At 40.3% G+C, this 17,967-nt stretch overlaps 1 protein-coding gene across 6 annotated transcripts in view; it reads right to left on the minus strand.

The window, feature by feature from the left end:
* Dennd2b (DENN domain containing 2B) overlaps positions 1-17,967 on the minus strand; it is a 178,281-nt gene that overhangs the window by 140,327 nt on the left and 19,987 nt on the right. Inside the window, exon 1 of one of the 6 annotated variants that reach the window (XM_051192587.1) lies at positions 8,415-8,437. The exons of 3 other annotated variants lie outside the window; for them this stretch is intronic. The gene's annotated coding sequence lies outside the window, so the exon portion shown is untranslated. Of the gene's footprint in view, positions 1-8,262; positions 8,390-8,414; positions 8,438-17,967 lie in introns of those variants that run through there. 2 more of the 6 variants (XM_051192584.1, XM_051192590.1) reach the window with 2 other exon arrangements.

Genomic DNA, 17,967 nt, shown 5'->3' on the forward strand with positions numbered 1-17,967 from the left:
TCCCAAAGGCAGAACATAAAAACAGAAAGCTCAGCCTGCTTAGCCAGAGGGCAACAAAGACGGGATAAGCACAATGGTACCCATTTGGTGATGGCCACCAGGATCCAGGAAAGACTATTTTCTCTGTAGTCATCTGTGCATAGGAAAGAGATGGGAGAACAGTAAAAATAAAAAACCAAAACAAAACAAAAACACTAAAAGAAAACTAACTAACTATGAGATAACCTGTGCTGTCAATCTGGAAACCATAACAGTGCCCAGGAAAGCCATAAAAACACTTGAGATCAAGTGGTTTAACAAAGACTTGAGGGTAAGAGTCATTTCAAACAATCACAGTTCTATACCAGGAGCTTACACTTGAGTATCAAAAGGAGAGCCCAGTCCTAGCTTTCAGAAAATTGAAGTCACTCCTCTAACAAACGGTAAAAATGACAAATGCTCACCAAATACAAAATGTTAACTATATAAGCAAGGTATCATGCTGGGCATTGTGGTACATGCCTTTAATCCCAGAACTCAGGAGGCAGAGGAAGACCAGCCTGGTCTACAGAGTGAGTTCCAGAACAGCCAGAGCTACAGAGAGAGCCCCTATTTCTCCCCCCTTCAAAAAAAAAGGGGGGGGAAGAAAAGAGGTATCAAAATGCAACCAAGTATGTATGACTTTTAAAAAGCAGCATTCAAAAAAACAAAACAAAACTTAGTTCTATCTTAGAACTAAGTTTGAGCGCATTCTTACAGGAATTCCTAAGAAAAGCTCACAACTAACTGGTCATGAGTATCACATGAGTATCACACCCTCTGAGGAAACCTAGACAGTCTCAGCTACTAATACTTAGAAACACATTTTACCTGAAACCCCCACACCTATCAGAATCCCAGAACTTCCTACCAGACAACACACAGTCACCATTCTCTTTTAAGAACCAGAGAGGGTAACAGAAACCTAGGAACAAAACATCCAGCACAGACAAGACCAGACATCAGCTCTAGAATTACAATCTTCCCATACCCAGGTGCCTCTGTAAACAGAGGCTAAAGACAAAATAAAATAGTTCTCAGGAGATTCAAGATAAAAATGAGAGAACGAATCAGGGCTCATTTGGACATAACTTCCCCTAAAGGATAAGCATGGTCTAGAGGCTGAAAAACTAAGCTATCAAGGACTGGTGCATATGTTGAATCAGAGCATTCGTGAGGCAGGTGATCTCAGAGTTCAAGACCAGCTTGGTTTTTACACAGCAAATTCCAAGCCAACCAGGGCTACATAGTGATACCCTGTCTTAACAATACAAATTGAGCTACCCCTCAAATTCCAAAAACCTGTGAATAAATGGCAAAGCCGGAACTTTAACATGTGATTTTTTTTTTTTTTTTTAACTTCAAATGGCCTGCCTGAGAGAGATATCACATTAGAGCCCCAGATCCCAAACTAAGTCATGTCTGTAGAAGTATTGGTCATTTCAAAGCATAATCAATACCCGAATCTCCAGAGCTAAGGACTCTTACTGGTAAAGTGGGTATGAAGACCTGAAAGCACCTTTACTTTTTTTTTTTTTTTTTTTTTTTTAATGACTTTCATGCACTCTAGCCAGGGAAGCAGGTGGGCTAACTGCAGTTCTTCACCTCTTCCTCCTCCTCTTCTCCAAATCTAATGCCCCAGTCTCATCCCCAGCTCTGTAGCAGACCACTTGCTGCAGCCTTCCTGCCATCCTCCATCTTCAACAGGTAACACAGCTTTCTCTCCACCTTGCCTTCCTTGCCTCATCACTCTATCCAGCCCCCAATTCTACCAGGTACTACCTGGGAATCCACCACCCAAGCCTGGCAGAGAACCAAGTAGGCCAGCAAAACAGATAAGTGAACTTCAAATCTTTATTTTTCATCCACTTCTCCAAATGCAATCCCCAAATCTCATCCTGTACCTCTGTAGCAATTACCTGTATGGCCTCTCCTACCACTCTGCTGCCATCCCCAGGGGATTAAGCAGATTCTGGTAGAACATCCTGCCATCCTCCCTCCTGTGAACCCCGCTCAACCCCTTACCCTAGCTCATCCCCATTCCTAAGTCTCAGCTACTAATACTTAGAAACACATTTTACCTGAAACCCCCACACCTATCAGAATCCCAGAACTTCCTACCAGACAACACACAGTCACCATTCTCTTTTAAGAACCAGAGAGGGTAACAGAAACCTAGGAACAAAACATCCAGCACAGACAAGACCAGACATCAGCTCTAGAATTACAATCTTCCCATACCCAGGTGCCTAGATACCAGCATAAAATCACAATGACAGCCAGGACAATAATACTAGAGCCCAGCAACCCTACCACAGGAGACTATGAGGATTGAAACAAAGCTGTAGCACAAGAAAAAGATCTTAAAATAGTCTTTATGAATATGATAGAGATCTTTAAAGAAGAAATTAATAAATCCTTCAAAGAAATCTATGTAAACACAAACAGTAAAAGGAAACGAATAAAACAGTTCAAGACCTGAAAGTGGAAACAGAATCAATAAAGAAAAACAAAACTTGTAAATATGGAAATGAAAAATTTAGAAACTTGAACAGGAAGTTCAGAGGCAAACTTCACCTACAGAATAAGAGATGAAAGAAAATTTCAGGCACTGAAGACACAATAGAAAAAAATGGATACATCAGTCAAAGAAAACTTTAAATCCAAAAAAACATTCTGGCACAAAACATTCAGGAAATCTAGGACACTATGAAAAGACCAAATCTAAGAATAACAGGAACAGAGCAAGGAGAAGAAACATAAGCCAAATAAAATACTTTCAACAAAATCATAGATAGAAGAAATTTTCCCTAAACCTAAAGAAGCAAACAAAACACCAAATAGACTGGACCAGAAAAGAAAGTCCCTTAGGCATGTAATAATCAAACATTAAATGTACAGAATAAAGACAGACTATTAAGAGCTGCAAGGGAAAAAGACCAAATAACAAATAAAGGCAGACCTATTATAATAACACTTGATTTCTCAAAGGAGACTCCAAAAGCCAGAAGTAATTAGATCTAGTTCTTCAGACTCTGAGATACCACAGATGCCAGCCCAGATTGCTATACTCAACAAAACTGTCAATCACAATAGATGGAGAAAATAAGACACCATAAAACAAAATTTAGGCAATATGTATAAATTTATAAATCTGGCCCTACAGAAGGCACTTAGAAGGAAACCCATCAACTTAAAAAGGTTAGCCACACTCCCAAAAACACAAGAAATAATACCAGACCAGCAAATCAAAAGAAGAGAAACGGACTCACTCAGTTTCAATTCCCCAATAAGAAGACATAGATTAACATAATGGATGGGAAATGATGATCCATCCTTCTGCTACATCCAAGAGATACACTTTAACATCAAAAATAGACATCACTACTAGGTAAAAAGATAGAAAAAGATATTCCAAACAAATGGATACAAGCAGCAAGCTACTGTAGCCATTTTAATGTCTGACAAAAAAGACTTCAAGTCAAACTTAATCAGAAGAAATAAGAGACAGGGAAGAGCACAACATACTCATCTAAGGAAAATCCACCAAGAAGACATTACCAAACACAAGGGCATGAAGTTCATAAAAGAAACACTACTACAGCTTAAACTATATATTGACCCTCACACACTGATAGTGCCAACTTCAGTACCCTACTCTTAACAATAGACAGACCATCCAGACAAAAACTAAACAGAAATGCTGGAGCTAACTACTGTCATAAACCAAATGGACTCAACAGATGCTTACAGAACATTTCACCCAAACACAAAGAATATACCTTCTTCTTATCGACTCGTCGAACTTTCTACAAAATTAACCACATAGCTGGGGGCACAAAGCAAGTTTCAACAGATATAATAAAATTGAAATAACACTATGCATTCAATTTGACTACAAATTAGAGCTAAATATCAATAACAGAAAACTTACACTCTCATGAAAACTGAACAACTCATTACTGAGTGAAAAATGGGTCAAGACAGAAAGTCAAGACTTTCTAAGTTGAATGAAAATGAATATACAGCATGCCCAAACTTAAGAGACAATGGAGGCAATTCTAAGAAGCAAGTTTATAGCAATAAGTGCCTACATTAAAAAAAAAAAAAAAAAAAAAAAAAAAAAAAAAAACTATCTTCCCAAAGAACTACCACACTGATTTTCATAGTGCTTGTACAAGTTTGCACTCTTACCAGCAACAGATGAGTGTTCTTATTCTACATTCTCAATAGCATTAGCTGTCATTTGCTCTATTGATCTTGGCCATTCTGGTGGGTGTAAGATGAAATCTCAAAGTAGTTTTGATTGTATTTCCCCTATGACTGAAGATGTTGAATATTTCTTTAAGTATTTCTTAGATATTTGATTTTGCTCTTTTAAGAATTCTGTTTAGATCTGTATCCCATTTTTAAAAGTGGGCTATTTGTTTTCCTGATGTCAGATTTTTTAATTCTTTGTATATTTTGTATATTAGCCTCTTCTTCTCTTTATTATATTTTACTATTTATATTACATTTTATATTTTTAAATTTTTAATTATTCTCTCACACAATACATTCCAATCGCAGCTTCCCTCCCTCCATTCCTCCCAGTTCCCCCTACCTCCCCTTTCCCCCAGATACACCCTCAACCCCATCTTTGCCCAGGAAAAAAGCAGGCTTTCCAGGGGCATCAACCAAACACAGCAAAACAAGATACAAGCCTTCACGGGCAAGGCAACCCAGTAGGAGGAAAAGGGTTCCAAGAGCAGGCAAAAGAGTCAGAGACATCCCCACTCGTGCTGTCAACTGTCTCCCCAAATGCCAAGCCAACAATCCTAACAACTGTGCAGCGGACCTAGAGCAGACCCATGCAGCTCTTCAATTGTTACTTCAATTTCTGTGAGCCCACATGAGCTGTGCTCTCCCAGTGTCCTCAACCCCACTGGCTCCCATGACTCTTCCTCCCCTTCTTCTGCAGGATTCCTCAAGAAAAGAGACCAGGGACCCAATGGAGACCTCCAATCTTTCCATCGGATGCTTGGCTGTGGGACTCAGCATCCATTTCAGCAGCTGCCAGGGACAGCCTCTCTGATGATGACTGGACTAGGCACTGACCTATGAGTATAGCAGAACATCATCAGGAATTATTTCAGTCATTTGGGAGAGAGCAGTTGTATTTGGTTCTACCATAGGACTCTGAGCTATCCAGCCTCTGGTTCCTGTTCATCCAGGCAGTGTCAGGCATGGGACTTAACTTAGAGGAGTCATTGGTTGATTGCTTCCACAAGTTCTGTGCCACCTTTGTCCCAACACATCTTGCAGGCAGGTCAGATTGTAGGCGAAAGGTTCTGTGACTAGGTTGGTGTCCCAGTCCCCACCACTGGGAGCCTTGCCTGGTTATGGAAGATGGATGGTTTAGGCTCCATTGCCTCCATTACTAGAAGTTCTTGCTAGAATCACTCTCTAGATTCCAGTGAGTTTCCAACCTTTCTGTGCCATCTCCCACTATCTGACACTCTTTCCACCTAACAACCAAGTTTTCAGAATACTAAGCAAGTTCAGAAGAAAAAAAAAAATATAGTCTACAGAGGGAATAGCAAGAACTCCAGGCTATTCAAGAAGTCTAATAAGATAACTCCACCCACTGCTGCCCTGCTGCCCTTTGTGGATCTAGTATATGTAGAAAATAAAAGAACCTGATCATAAATTTAGGTCCTATAGTAGTGCATACAAACACAATTCTCTGGTAATAAATCCAAGGAATAGGAAGGACCTTCTACATCTCTAGATTATTTCTACATTATCATGCAATAATCCTCCAAAGGCTTTCTTTTTGTTCTGCCAGCAACAAAAACGTGAACTAAGCTGGTTCCAGTTGGTATTGGTATCATTAAGAAAGATTGTCAGTTCACGGTTTTCTTACTTTTAAAATTCAGTATTTTTAATTGTAAGTAAAAGAATATATGTATGGTGAGCATCTCAAAACATTGAGGGCATGCAAGGAAAGGCTCTTTAATCACAGCATTAAACTCTACCTCTCAGGGTAGTTGTCAAAGAAAAAAAAACTGTCATTGAGTATTGTAAAACACGTGCAGAACATACAGGGCAAGCCACCAGTGAAATTGCTCCACACACATTCCATTTCAGTGTTTGCCAGCTAACATTCAGCTCTGTTCCTTTTCCCAGCAACCCTGTGGTCAAGGCAACTAGCTTCTTCCCAGTTATCCAGCTACTTACATCATGATACTTACTGTCAATGGGGCATAAACTGAAACACACAGGTGCTTTGGTTACATTTGCTTTTTAGCTTCCTTATTATAAACAATAACATCACATTCCTGTACAACAATGTCACATAAGTCTTCTAAAAATATTGCTCTGGCCATCATTGCTTTCCTCAAAAACCTTTAGAAACTTGATGTCTGTGGGATAAAATTCCAGCCTTGAACCAGAATTCAAGCTGACCACAGTCCCTGCTGCTGAACCTCCCACTGTTCACTGTGGAAGCAGCAGTGGAGACAAAGTGAGTCAGGAAACTAGGCACCAAAATCCCAGCTCTGCCAGTGACTGCCATATACCATCTTGAGTAGGCTACCTACCTCCCAGATCCCCTCCTTAAAACAAGAACAGTGAAGAATGAGACAGTGTCCAGGGGCTCATGGCACAGAGCTCCTTTTGACTGTTCTCCCTAGTCCCCACCCAAATGACCCACTCTGTTCTCTTGAAAACCCCACCAGCAACTCTGAACCATTCATTTGCACAACCACACTTCCAGGCCTGACTCAAACAGCCCTCTTCTGGAAAATGCTCCTGTCTCATAAACATCTTCTAGTTGATGACCTATAATTCTTATAAATCAAATAGATATGTACTTGTGTCAATCCTTTCTGCACAAGTACACAAACTGAGAGCAAGCACTTTACTAATTAACAAACCAACCACAATTTAAAAAAAATACATTGATACATTGATGATAAAGGTTATCCTGAAACTGCCAGAAAAGGGCTTCCTTCTAGCCCAATCAAGGAATAGAAAACACTTCCAATATGTAGCTTTCTCTCAATATTGGTCTGAATCAATCTCTTCCCCATATTTTGTAGTCTTTCCAAAGGTAATGTTTACTTAGTAAATAAAAAGGAATGCTGAATCTGTTAGTCTCCTAGAGACTGTCATCCTGGCAGACGGAACACAGACAGGTTTCACTTCACAGTGTGCAGTAATAGACACTGGAGCCTTGGAGTCTTTCTAATTGGGGTTGGGAGACCACGGACAATTCGGTCCTTTTAAGTTTTCTATCATTTACACTATTTCTGATATTTTAGAAATTTCTTACTTCTGAATGAAAATAAAATCCACGAAGGGAGCAGGGCACGGTGTTTTCAAACCTGTAATCCCAGTTCTTGGGCAGTGAAGGCAGAAATCTCAAGAGTTTAGGGATAGCCTGAGCTACATGAGACCTTGCCCCCTATCCCCAAAAATACCAACAAAGGTATCCACTTTCTGAAAAACACCCTTTGTAGAAAACAAAAACAAAACAAATCAATTATGTAGTCAATTGGGGGTTTTTACTTGTGGCGCTTAACATCTTGGACATGGGATAATAATTTCTTTACCATGCCCCAGACCCTGCGATGCAAAAGCAGAAACATCTGGGTGGAAATGAGATCGATAGCTGGTCTGAGGAAGCATTATGGCAAATCTTTCATTTGCTAAGGAAGCTACTTCATCCATATTTAAGTGATTATAAATTTTATGTTCATCCAAAATTCCCAGAACACGGCAATATCCCTTCTTTAGAAACACTAGAAAAGTTCAGTCCTTTCACTTTTACTATGATACTAGATTTTCAAACCCTTAATGCAGCACAAATGCTGAAGTGTGTTCCTTCAGTGTTAGGTCATTTCATGCACACCGGAAAGTGTATGAAGGTATAGAGCAACAATCCCTGTTTAACAGGTCCAAGTGATAGAAGTTAATTTCCTTTGTTTGAGTAGGAAGCTAGACTGTATGGGTGCGTGCATGAGCGTACACGAATGTTTTTCATCCAGCTGCACTCGAGCTACACCGGCTCAGGTAAATGCAGCTCAACTGTCTCCCAGGCGTCCTGCGTTCCGCAGTTCTGCATAACTCAAGACCCGAGTTGGGACTCCATACCCCACACAGCGCAGCCTGGGCCTGACCGGAAGGCAGGGCTGGCCTCGATCGCCCGGGAAGGCATTCCCCAGCAACTCAGAAAGCCGCGGCCCGCACGCTAGTACTCACGCAGCAGGAGCCCTTGCCTGGGCCCTCGGTTAAGGAAAGCGGAAGGGCTCCGTAACCCGCAAAATGGGAATCCGCATCCCATCCGCCACCCGGTGGGAGCTGAAGCAGCACGGTGGGCAGGCGACTCCTGCGGGCGGTCGGAAGCCACTTACCTCCACCGCCCGAACTGGCCGGGAGCTCCGTGCAGCACAAGCTGCCCCGGCGCCGCACAGCCCGAAGGAGGGGCCGCTCCCGTAGAGGGCGGGCGACGGGCGGGTATCCGCGCCTGGGGCTGCAGAACCAGGGGAGGCGTGCCTCCACCAGAGACCTAAAGGGTGGGCTGCTGCAGCCGGGAGGAGGGATGTGCTCCCGGGAGGGGGTGGGGAGACAACGGGGGACTGCATGATGGGGGGGGCGGGTGAGACGGGGAAGGGAAACCAGGGTGGGAAGTCGGGCCCCCAAACCGCACCGCCCTCACCTCGGAACCATCCGACCAAGGATTGTCTGGATCTAGAGCAGAAGCACAAGGGGATCAGAAACTTTATGTCATTTTCTCATACACACGTGACATCCCCCCCCCCCCCCCCCCCCCCCTGCAGTCCAGATGGTTTCAATCACCGGAGGAAAAAAGCCGCTCTGCTGGTATGCATGAAAAGCCGGAGCTGGGAAAGTCTGGGAAAAACTGCCTTGTGTAGCCTGCTTGCCTTCAAGCGCTCTTTCCTTTCTGCTGGCTTTGGGCCCAGGAGCCATACGAAACCCAAACGACAGTAAAAGAAGCTACCCTGGGTATTGCAGCCAGTAGCAAAACTAAGCTCTAGGGTTGCAAGGATCGGTTCTGAAGCCTAAGCTCCACGGGAATGGTGAGAATGTAAAACACTCAACATGCACGCAAAACCAAAAGGTTAGCAATGAATGCCATTCAATGATGAAACAACAGTTACTGGTGACAGTGTTATTTATCGATGAAATTCGATGGAAAATTGTTGACCCAGTATAACAATCCATTTGGAAAAGGCTATTTGAGTACAATCCAGACCCATACTCACTTGGTGGGATGTTAATAAAGCCATATACCTTGATTTCTCCTCCCATAAATCTCTTACAAATAGATCTTAGAACTGGAATAAGCAACAGTAAAAATTGTCTTTCAAAAATTAGAATTTCAAAACTGATAATTTTGGTGGAGTGGTAAAACACTAGAAAAGCAGAAGCAAACATATCTGAGTTCCTGCATGACCGTTAGTTCCAGGAAAACCAAACAAAATTTTAGGGCTAAGTGTATAGCACAATGTGAGTCTCTGGGTTTGGTCTGCAATCACACATACTTTGTAATTTCACATTGATTGGTAGCATTTCAAAATAATCAATGTGCGTAGATGAATATAAGCAGGCTCTAAAGTCAAGACCTGTTTCAAAACCCAGGCCAATTCAACTGTCACATATCCTAAAGAGATATTTACTCAGCTGCAAGACAAGCACCAAAAATAAGTTTAAGATTCATTCTGGAAATAATTCAACTTGCTCATGATCAAACACAAATAGTGGCAAGAACTAAACTGATTTAAAAAAAAACAAAACAAAGCAAAACTATTGTTCCTTTGCCAAAAGAGGATATCAGATATGAATTCTGGGTGATTTATCACCATCATATTGTCACCAGAGAAGATGTTTGGACTGTCTGATAGATTTTACTTTTGGAGACCTTACCTTCAGTGTGACATAGTCATCCTGTGTGGAAAACAAATCAATTCCTGGTAAGTTCAACTGGTTCTGCATTGGGAAAACCCAAGATTTCAGCTGCTGTTGAAACTAACAGAACAAAGGCACTGCATGGAACTAAGTAAGACAGTATGTGTTTGTTGTACTCCAAACTCAAAATCAGTGAGTTTCTACTACAGTTCACTGACATGTGGGTCCTAAAGGAGAACTAGACTACACTTCGATAGGCTTGCCCCTCTAATCTTCAATCTTAAATTAGTGTGGTTCTTCCCCCAACACAGAAAGAATGTTTTCATAGCAGCAGGGAGGAGGACACACAGGAGATGGACAATGGCAAACCAAGCTCATAGTTTAACACTCCTGGAAAACTCCACTTGCAGCTCTAAGGAGTTATAGTGTGTATGTGTGTGTGTGTGGGGGGGTGTTCTGAGGCCTCAAACATGCATTCTAAGCACAAGCTGTATACCACTGACTATACCATCTGCCTGTAAAGAGGCTCATCAGTCTCTCACTTCTACAACTAACAGAGCTTGTATTAATGGCACACTTTCCTCACAGATGACATACTGTAAAAGTCTCTAAATGTAGTCCTGAATCTTAGTTCCACTTACATATTAGTGAGCAGCTAATATTGGTTAAATATTTATTAGAAACACTGATATCTAGAATTTCTAATTTTCATTACCAAAATACTCACTTCATTGGATGAACAAGGCCAATTATGTATAAGGTTCTAAAGATAATATGCTCTTGGAACAGGAGCCAATTGTCTGCTCACAATTGCATCCTATGTACCTACCATGAAATAAGTCCACAATGAATTCATGCTATTTGAGTGAATAAAAGATAAATGAGCTGAGCATGGTGAAATGCCTGTGATGGCAGCTTCTCAAGAGGCTGAGGTAGGGAGTCAAGAAGTAAGTAGTTACACTTCCCAGGTTTCAGTCCTGTAGAGGCATGTCACTTATACATAACAGAATGAAAGAATAGCTATAGGGAAGAGCTAACAGCAAAAAGAGAGGTAGTGCTTAGCACTGACCAGCTGTGTGCTTTAATCACAATGTATGTTCAGAACACAGATTGCTGAAAATAGGAAGCATTTGTGGAAGGAATTTGGTCTGTTTAGTGCCTAAATTAGGGACTTCAGAGATACACTTTCCCATGTCCCAGTTGTTCAGTGCCCTCAACACAGAGCCAAGACAAGATTTGAGCATAAACATCCTGACTCTAATTTGGATAGCATGAATACAATCCTTTCATCCTCTCTCCTACTTCTCCTCTGCCTCCAAGCCATTTCCTCTGTGCTGTCTTCTGTCAGGCAAATGAAAGTTTCCTTATTGTCAGATGTAGTAGCTTTAGCTCTCTTTGTGTAGAAAAGTACAACACAGTTTGATTGCATGGTTATGCTCCATACAAATGCCTGGCAACACATCTTATAGCTAAGTGTCTGTATTTTTTAACTCTGAGGGACTTAGCACATCAAAACAGAACTTGACGTCACAAAGATGAGTTTCATTTCCTTTTGCTGTTTAACTCTTGCACTTAAGTAGGGTAAGCTGTCTGGGTATTTGGCTCATTAATTTCACTTTGACATATTGTTTTAGTTTTTCTTTGAGGGACAGACATTTGGGTCTGTAGCTCTAGCATTTGTGAAACAGTTGTTTCCCCTAGCACATGTGCCCATTAGCCTGGCTGTGAGGCCATGCTTCCTGGCACAAACAACTAGGTTTCTCTGTATCAGGAAAATGGGAGACATGGTTGGCCTAGATGACTAAGCTTTCTAGGGCAAATGTTTCCAAATATCCTTTCTTTTTAGTTTTTTGTTTTGATTTTGGGTATTTGGAGGTCTTGGGGGGTTGTGGTGTTTGTTTGGTTGGTTTGGAGGCAAGGGTCTCATGTAACCCAGGCTAGACTCCAATATGATATATAACCAATCTTCCTACTTCACCTCCAAAGTCTTTTTCCAATATTTAAGAATATTATGTTTTAGTTAAACTGCCAAACTTGAATGTTATTTGAAATCATCTGGAAATGTTTTTTAAATATTAATCATCAAATAGATAAATAAAAAACTGGGTATAATGGCACACACCTTTAATCCCAGCAGAAGTAGGGGGATATCTCTGAGTTTGATGACAGCCTGGTGTACACTGCAAGTTCTAGGCAAGCCAGGGCTACACTGTGAGACCTTGCCTCAAAAAACCAGAAAAACAAAAAATACTAACCAAGACACCATAACTTTAACAAGTGCTATTTAAACCAATCTGTTTTCCATTCACCCAGATTTGAGAAGAAATTCATTTCTAAAGCAACTGGATGTGATGAGAAACAGTTGTAATTTCAGCACTTAGGAAGCTAAGGCAGAAGGATTGTTGTGAGCTGAAAGCCAGCCTAAGAGATATAGGGAAACCCTGTTTCAAGAACAAAACAAAAACAAACAAACAAAAGCCAGAGCTGGGGATATTCCTTAGTTGGCGGAGGACTTGCCTAGAATCTAGAAGCCTAGGTTTATTGCCCACTGCTGGCTAAAAAAAAAAAAAAAAAAAATGGGTATGGTGATATGCACACCTGTAATCCTAGCATGTGGGACGTGGGAAGTGGAAGCAGGAGAATCAGAAGTTAATGTTCATCTTTATATAGTGAGTTCAAAGCTAGCCTGAGCTCTATATAAGATCCTGTCTCAAGACAAGATAAATAAAAATACAAACAAATAAATATATAATTCACCTCATGTTCACCCTTGAGGCTTTCATGTGAGCTTTAAGACAGGGGTTGCACAGTTAGCTCATAGGCTAAGAACACAAGTTGCTCTTGCAAAGGACCCAGGTTCAATTCTTAGAACCTATGTGGTGATTCACAACCACTTATAACTTCAGTTCCAGGGAATCCATGTCTCTCTTCTGACCTCTGTAGGCACAAGGCACATGCATTATGGACATACACATGTGCACACTAAATAAAAAGCAAAAAATGTTAAAAAAAAAAAAAAAAAAGACAACTCTGGGCTAGTTTGGGCAAACATGCAGCAGAATTCCAATCACACTGGGAAATAGGTTAAAACCCTGCACAATTGTTCAGCAAGTAAAAGCACTAGCCATACACATCTAACAACCCCAACTCAATCCCCACCCAAATAAAAAGCCAGGTACATCTGTAATCACAACACTCATGAGAAATGGAAGTGCCCTTCTTCATTGGAAGCTGATTTTCATAGCAGCAAAAACTCCTCAAAAAAGTGGAAAGTGAGAACTGACTCCTGAAAAATGTCCTCTGATACCTATATGTTCATCATAGCACATGCATCCCACACTCACATGTAAAAATTTAAAAATCAAAATGAACTCAGCAAGATGCAGTGGTGCACGGGTGTAACCCAAGTGGAAGGCTGAGGTAGGAAGGGATCACCATGAGTATTATGGAAGGCCTTATTTGTCCTCTCTTTGGCTTTGTACTTTATTTCCAAGCCCCTGAAGCACTGTGGCATGTGTAGCCACTGATTTCTCACTCAGATCTAAGCAGTTGTCACAAGTAGGTTCCAGTCTAGACCAGCTGACTTAGAATCCCCAAGACCAATCAACACTAGGCTAAACAATAAGTTCTTTACTTTGTTAATTGTACAGAGCATAATTTTCCTTCTAGTAAAGCCCCACCATTACCACACACTTACACAAGCATCCCCAAAGGAACCAGGAAAATATTTTTATGAATTGAAATAGAATGTAGTTCTTTCCTTCACAATAATACTTGGATATAACTACTTCTATAGCCTACCTCTAAAAGAAAAAATAATAAAGCCTATGTTTAATATAACTTTTTAATAGATTTCTGAGGAATCAGCAAGATATTGTTAAACAAGGAGCACTAGTAAGCCACTTGTGACACTATTCCTGGGGTGACCTGAACAAACATCTAGTGAGATAGACCCAAGTTCAGGAAACTACCAAAGTCTAACTTGGTGAACCAGTGAGTTTTCTGGGGGTTCCTTACAGGAGCAGAAATGACTCAAAGACAGTTACATCAGCAAAAGCCCACCCCAGGATGGGTCATGGCTGACAAAACCTGGAAACCTAGAGCTCACTGTACAATTTACAGGTAGCTCCACAGATTGAAGATGTCTTTTATAGGCAGCTCAGTTAGTCTGAACCTTTTTCAGCTTATTTGAGAATGTCTCTGCTGTCCTTACAGTTTGTATGCTTGTAGAAAGAGAAACCTAGCACCTCATCCATTTCAGGGACTTCCTTAAGTCTTTTGGTTGTTTAACGAGCCTCCCTGGATGTTTTCACCTCCTCTTGGAATGTTCAGTGTCTAAAGAGTTTCCCTCCAAAAGGGCCATTTTAACTCCAAGGCAATTGTTATACCACTCTACCCAAATTACTGGTTTCATACTAACCTGTAATCTAGAAGAAGAAAAAAAAAAAAAACCTAAATGTGTATCTGATTAAAGACCGCTTAATTAAAATTTTAAAATATTTACTTACTTATATTTGTGTATGTATGTGGGTGAGTACACATGCCACAGCACAAATGTGGAGGTAAGACGACAACTTGCAGGAGTCCTCTGTTTGCATCATTTGGGTTCTAGGGATTTAACCAGGTAGCAAATGACTTTATCATTAGCTGAGCAATCCCACCAACCAAGATTTAATTTTTTTAAATTGCAAGAAACAGGCAATTCAGAACACTGATGTATAAAGTATATGAAAAATATTTTGACATTGATTTAAAAAGCATTTTATATACAATATAGATAAGATATACCTGATTACAAATTTTTTTTTAAAGATGTGTTTTATTTCTACTGGGGAAAGAAGGGTGGATATAACTGTTACCAATTGGCTGTCCACTGTATACACATATACCCACATACATACATATACATACACACCAAAAGTTCCCCCCCAAAACAAAAACCTGATTACAAATTTTAAAAAACAATGTAACATAATATATAGGGGGAAATAAGCCCTCACCCAATTCTGCATGTGTCTGTTCATTTGTGTTCAAGTGTACATGCACCACTGTGCCTTTGTGGAGGTCACAGTACAAGCTCAAGTGATCCTCTCCTTCCACCTTGTTTGAGGCAGGGTCTCTTTATTGTTCACTGTTGCTACATATGTCAAACTCACTGGCCTTCAAGGATTCTCCTGTGTCAGCCTCCCCTCTCCTCATAGGGAGCACTTGAACAACAGATGCATGCTACAGAATCCCACTTTATATGGGTTCTTGGGATCTGAAATCAGGCCCTCACACTTGTATGGCAAGCATTTTACTCACTGGGTCATCTCACTACCCAAATCTTTCTTCTCATTCTTGCCCATCAGTTCCCCTCTTTGGGAGAAATCACTGCAGATTATGTACTATTCCAGAGATATTCAGTGGAAACTGTTAATATGTGTTGAATCCATTTCAAGGAGGAAAGGTCCACAGCTTTCAACAGATTCTCAGAGATTCACACTCTCAAAAAAAATTAAGAGCAACTATTTTAGAACAAAAATAAAGAGTGGTACACTACCTCAATCAATTAGTAGGATTAGAAGAATTGCATCCTGCATCACAGTACTGGACAGTTGTGATATATGCCTTTTAATCCCAGCATCCAAAAGCAGAGGCAGGAGAATTTCTATGAGTTTGAGGTCAGCCTGGTCTACAGAGTGAGTTTCAGAATACCCAAGGCTCCACAGAGAAAACCTGTCTCAAAACAAAAATAAACAAAGAGGCACCCATAGGAGCATATATGTGAAAGCTTAGTCATCAAGGAGTGACACTATTTTAGAAGAATTAGGATTGTGTGATCTTCCATATGTTTGTTAATAACTTCCTGATTTTTATTTCTTTCTGAAACAATCCCTGTGAATACTGTTAGTGTGTTGACTGACAAAGAATGGAAACCTGTAGGAAATTTTTGGTATGTGGATATGCACAAAGAACACACATTTTTCTTTCATGGCCTAATTTTTTTCTACCAGATAAAGAAAATATTTTATTTAGCTCTATAAGGAGTTCAAAAGAAATATTAACTGGTATTCCTGGTTACTACAATTAAGAAGTTATAGGGTTATTAATAGGAGACTAGAAAAACTATAGCATGTACACACACATACACAGAAACAGAGTGAAAGAAAAAGAGAGAGAGTGAGAATTAATGGTAATCTTGTCTAGTAAATCTCATTGGATTTCAGTAATTATTTTCCAAGTGTTACTACTGAGATTTTTACAGAAAAATTAAGTCAAGTTATTAGTTTTTTCAACTATGAGAGAATAACTGTGCTGCTTTCTCCAGCCCCCTTTCCACAGCAGAATCAGTTTCCATGACTTGAATCCCATTCATACCTTTGACTTTCCCTTTTCAAAATATACCAAAGATGTAATACAGAAAATCAAAGTTCTCTTCCAATAACCAGTTCATGAAAAGGTTAAATTAGACCTGGGTCCATATGGTTTTGTGCTAGAGTATTTGGTATTTTATTCTAATTACTAGACTAATAGTAACAATAGTTCACTTAAGGAAAGCATTGGGATAACTACTGATGCTGGTAGTTGGGCCAGCTCTGAGAACAGGTGAGCTGATATGCCAGGTGCTCTGGATGCATAGGAGGTGACAACAGGCTCAGAGAGGGTCATTAAATGTGCTGAGTAGTTTTTAGTCAACTCCTTAGTTAAGAAAATGCCCCCAATAATGTTGGGTTGTAGGCAAGCCTGCAGTGCATTTTCTTAATTAGTAATGGGAAGGGGGACATCCCATTGTGGGTGGTGCTATCCCTGGGCTAGTGGTCCTGGGTTTCATAAGAAAGCAGGCTGAGCAAGACATGGGAAACAAGCCTGTAACCAGAACCTTCCATGCCCTATTCATCAGCTCCTGCCTTCAGGTTCCTGCCTGAGTTCCTGTCTTGACTTCCTTTGATAGTGAACAGCAATAAGGAGTGTAAGCCAAATAAACCCTTTCCTCCCTAAAGTTGCTTTGGTTATGTTTCATTATAACAATAGTAACGCTAACTAAGAATTAAGGCTGAACAGTCTTCACCTATCTAGAGGAACTTTTGGCTTTTCTGAATTCAGAATGATGTAGGTCAGAGGTTTGTGATGTATAGCTCTTAGTGTGTTGAAGCACTTCTCTTAAACTCAGTTAAACTCAGTAGATTGTTCTTGGTTTTTTCAAGACAGGGTTTCTCTGTGGCTTTGGAGGCTGTCCTGGTAACGAGCTCTTGTAGACCAGGCTGGTCTTGAACTTGCAGAGATCCACCTGTTTCTGCCTCCCGAGTGCAGGGATTAAAGGCATGCACCACCACCATCCGGCTTGGTTTTGGTTTTCTAGTGTTTATTTTGTTGGGGGTTTGGTATGTGTGGTTTTTGTTTTTTTTGGTTTTTGTTTGTTTGTTTGTTTGTTTTCTGAGACAGGGTTTCAGAACTCCATCCTAGAACTCTACAGGATCAGGTTGGCCTTGAACTAAAGAGATCCACCTGTCTTTGCCTCCTGAGTGCTACAATTAAAGATATGTACCACCATGCCCAGCTTTTTATTTTTTAAACCATGAAGAAAGTTAAATTTTATTTTTAACCCTTCTGTGTCTATTGGGATAATCATATGGTTTTCAATCCTTCCTTCTATTGATGTGAGGTTTTTTTTTTTTTTTTTTTTTTTTTTTGTATATTGGATCATCCTTGCATTTCTGGCACAAACACTGCTTTATAATGGTTTTCAATCATTTTTATATGTTGTTGTATTTGAATTGCTAGTATTTTATCAACAACTAAATAATAAAAAAGTCATATCTGGTAAAACCATGTGTTAATATTAACCATGACTCCATAATCTTGACAAGTGCTATTTAAACCAACCTACTTTCCATTCACCCAGATTTGAGGAGAAATTCATTTCTAAAGCAGCTGGATGTGGTGAGACATAGTTGTAATTTTAACACTTAGGACACCAAGCAGGAGGATTGCTGTGAGCTGAAAGCCAGCCTGACATATATGTAAAGAATCAATTAAAAACAAAAGTGGCAGCCA

This window comes from Phodopus roborovskii, unplaced genomic scaffold (assembly GCF_943737965.1).
Source record: "Phodopus roborovskii unplaced genomic scaffold, PHOROB, whole genome shotgun sequence".
Classification (NCBI taxonomy): Eukaryota; Metazoa; Chordata; class Mammalia; order Rodentia; family Cricetidae; genus Phodopus; species Phodopus roborovskii.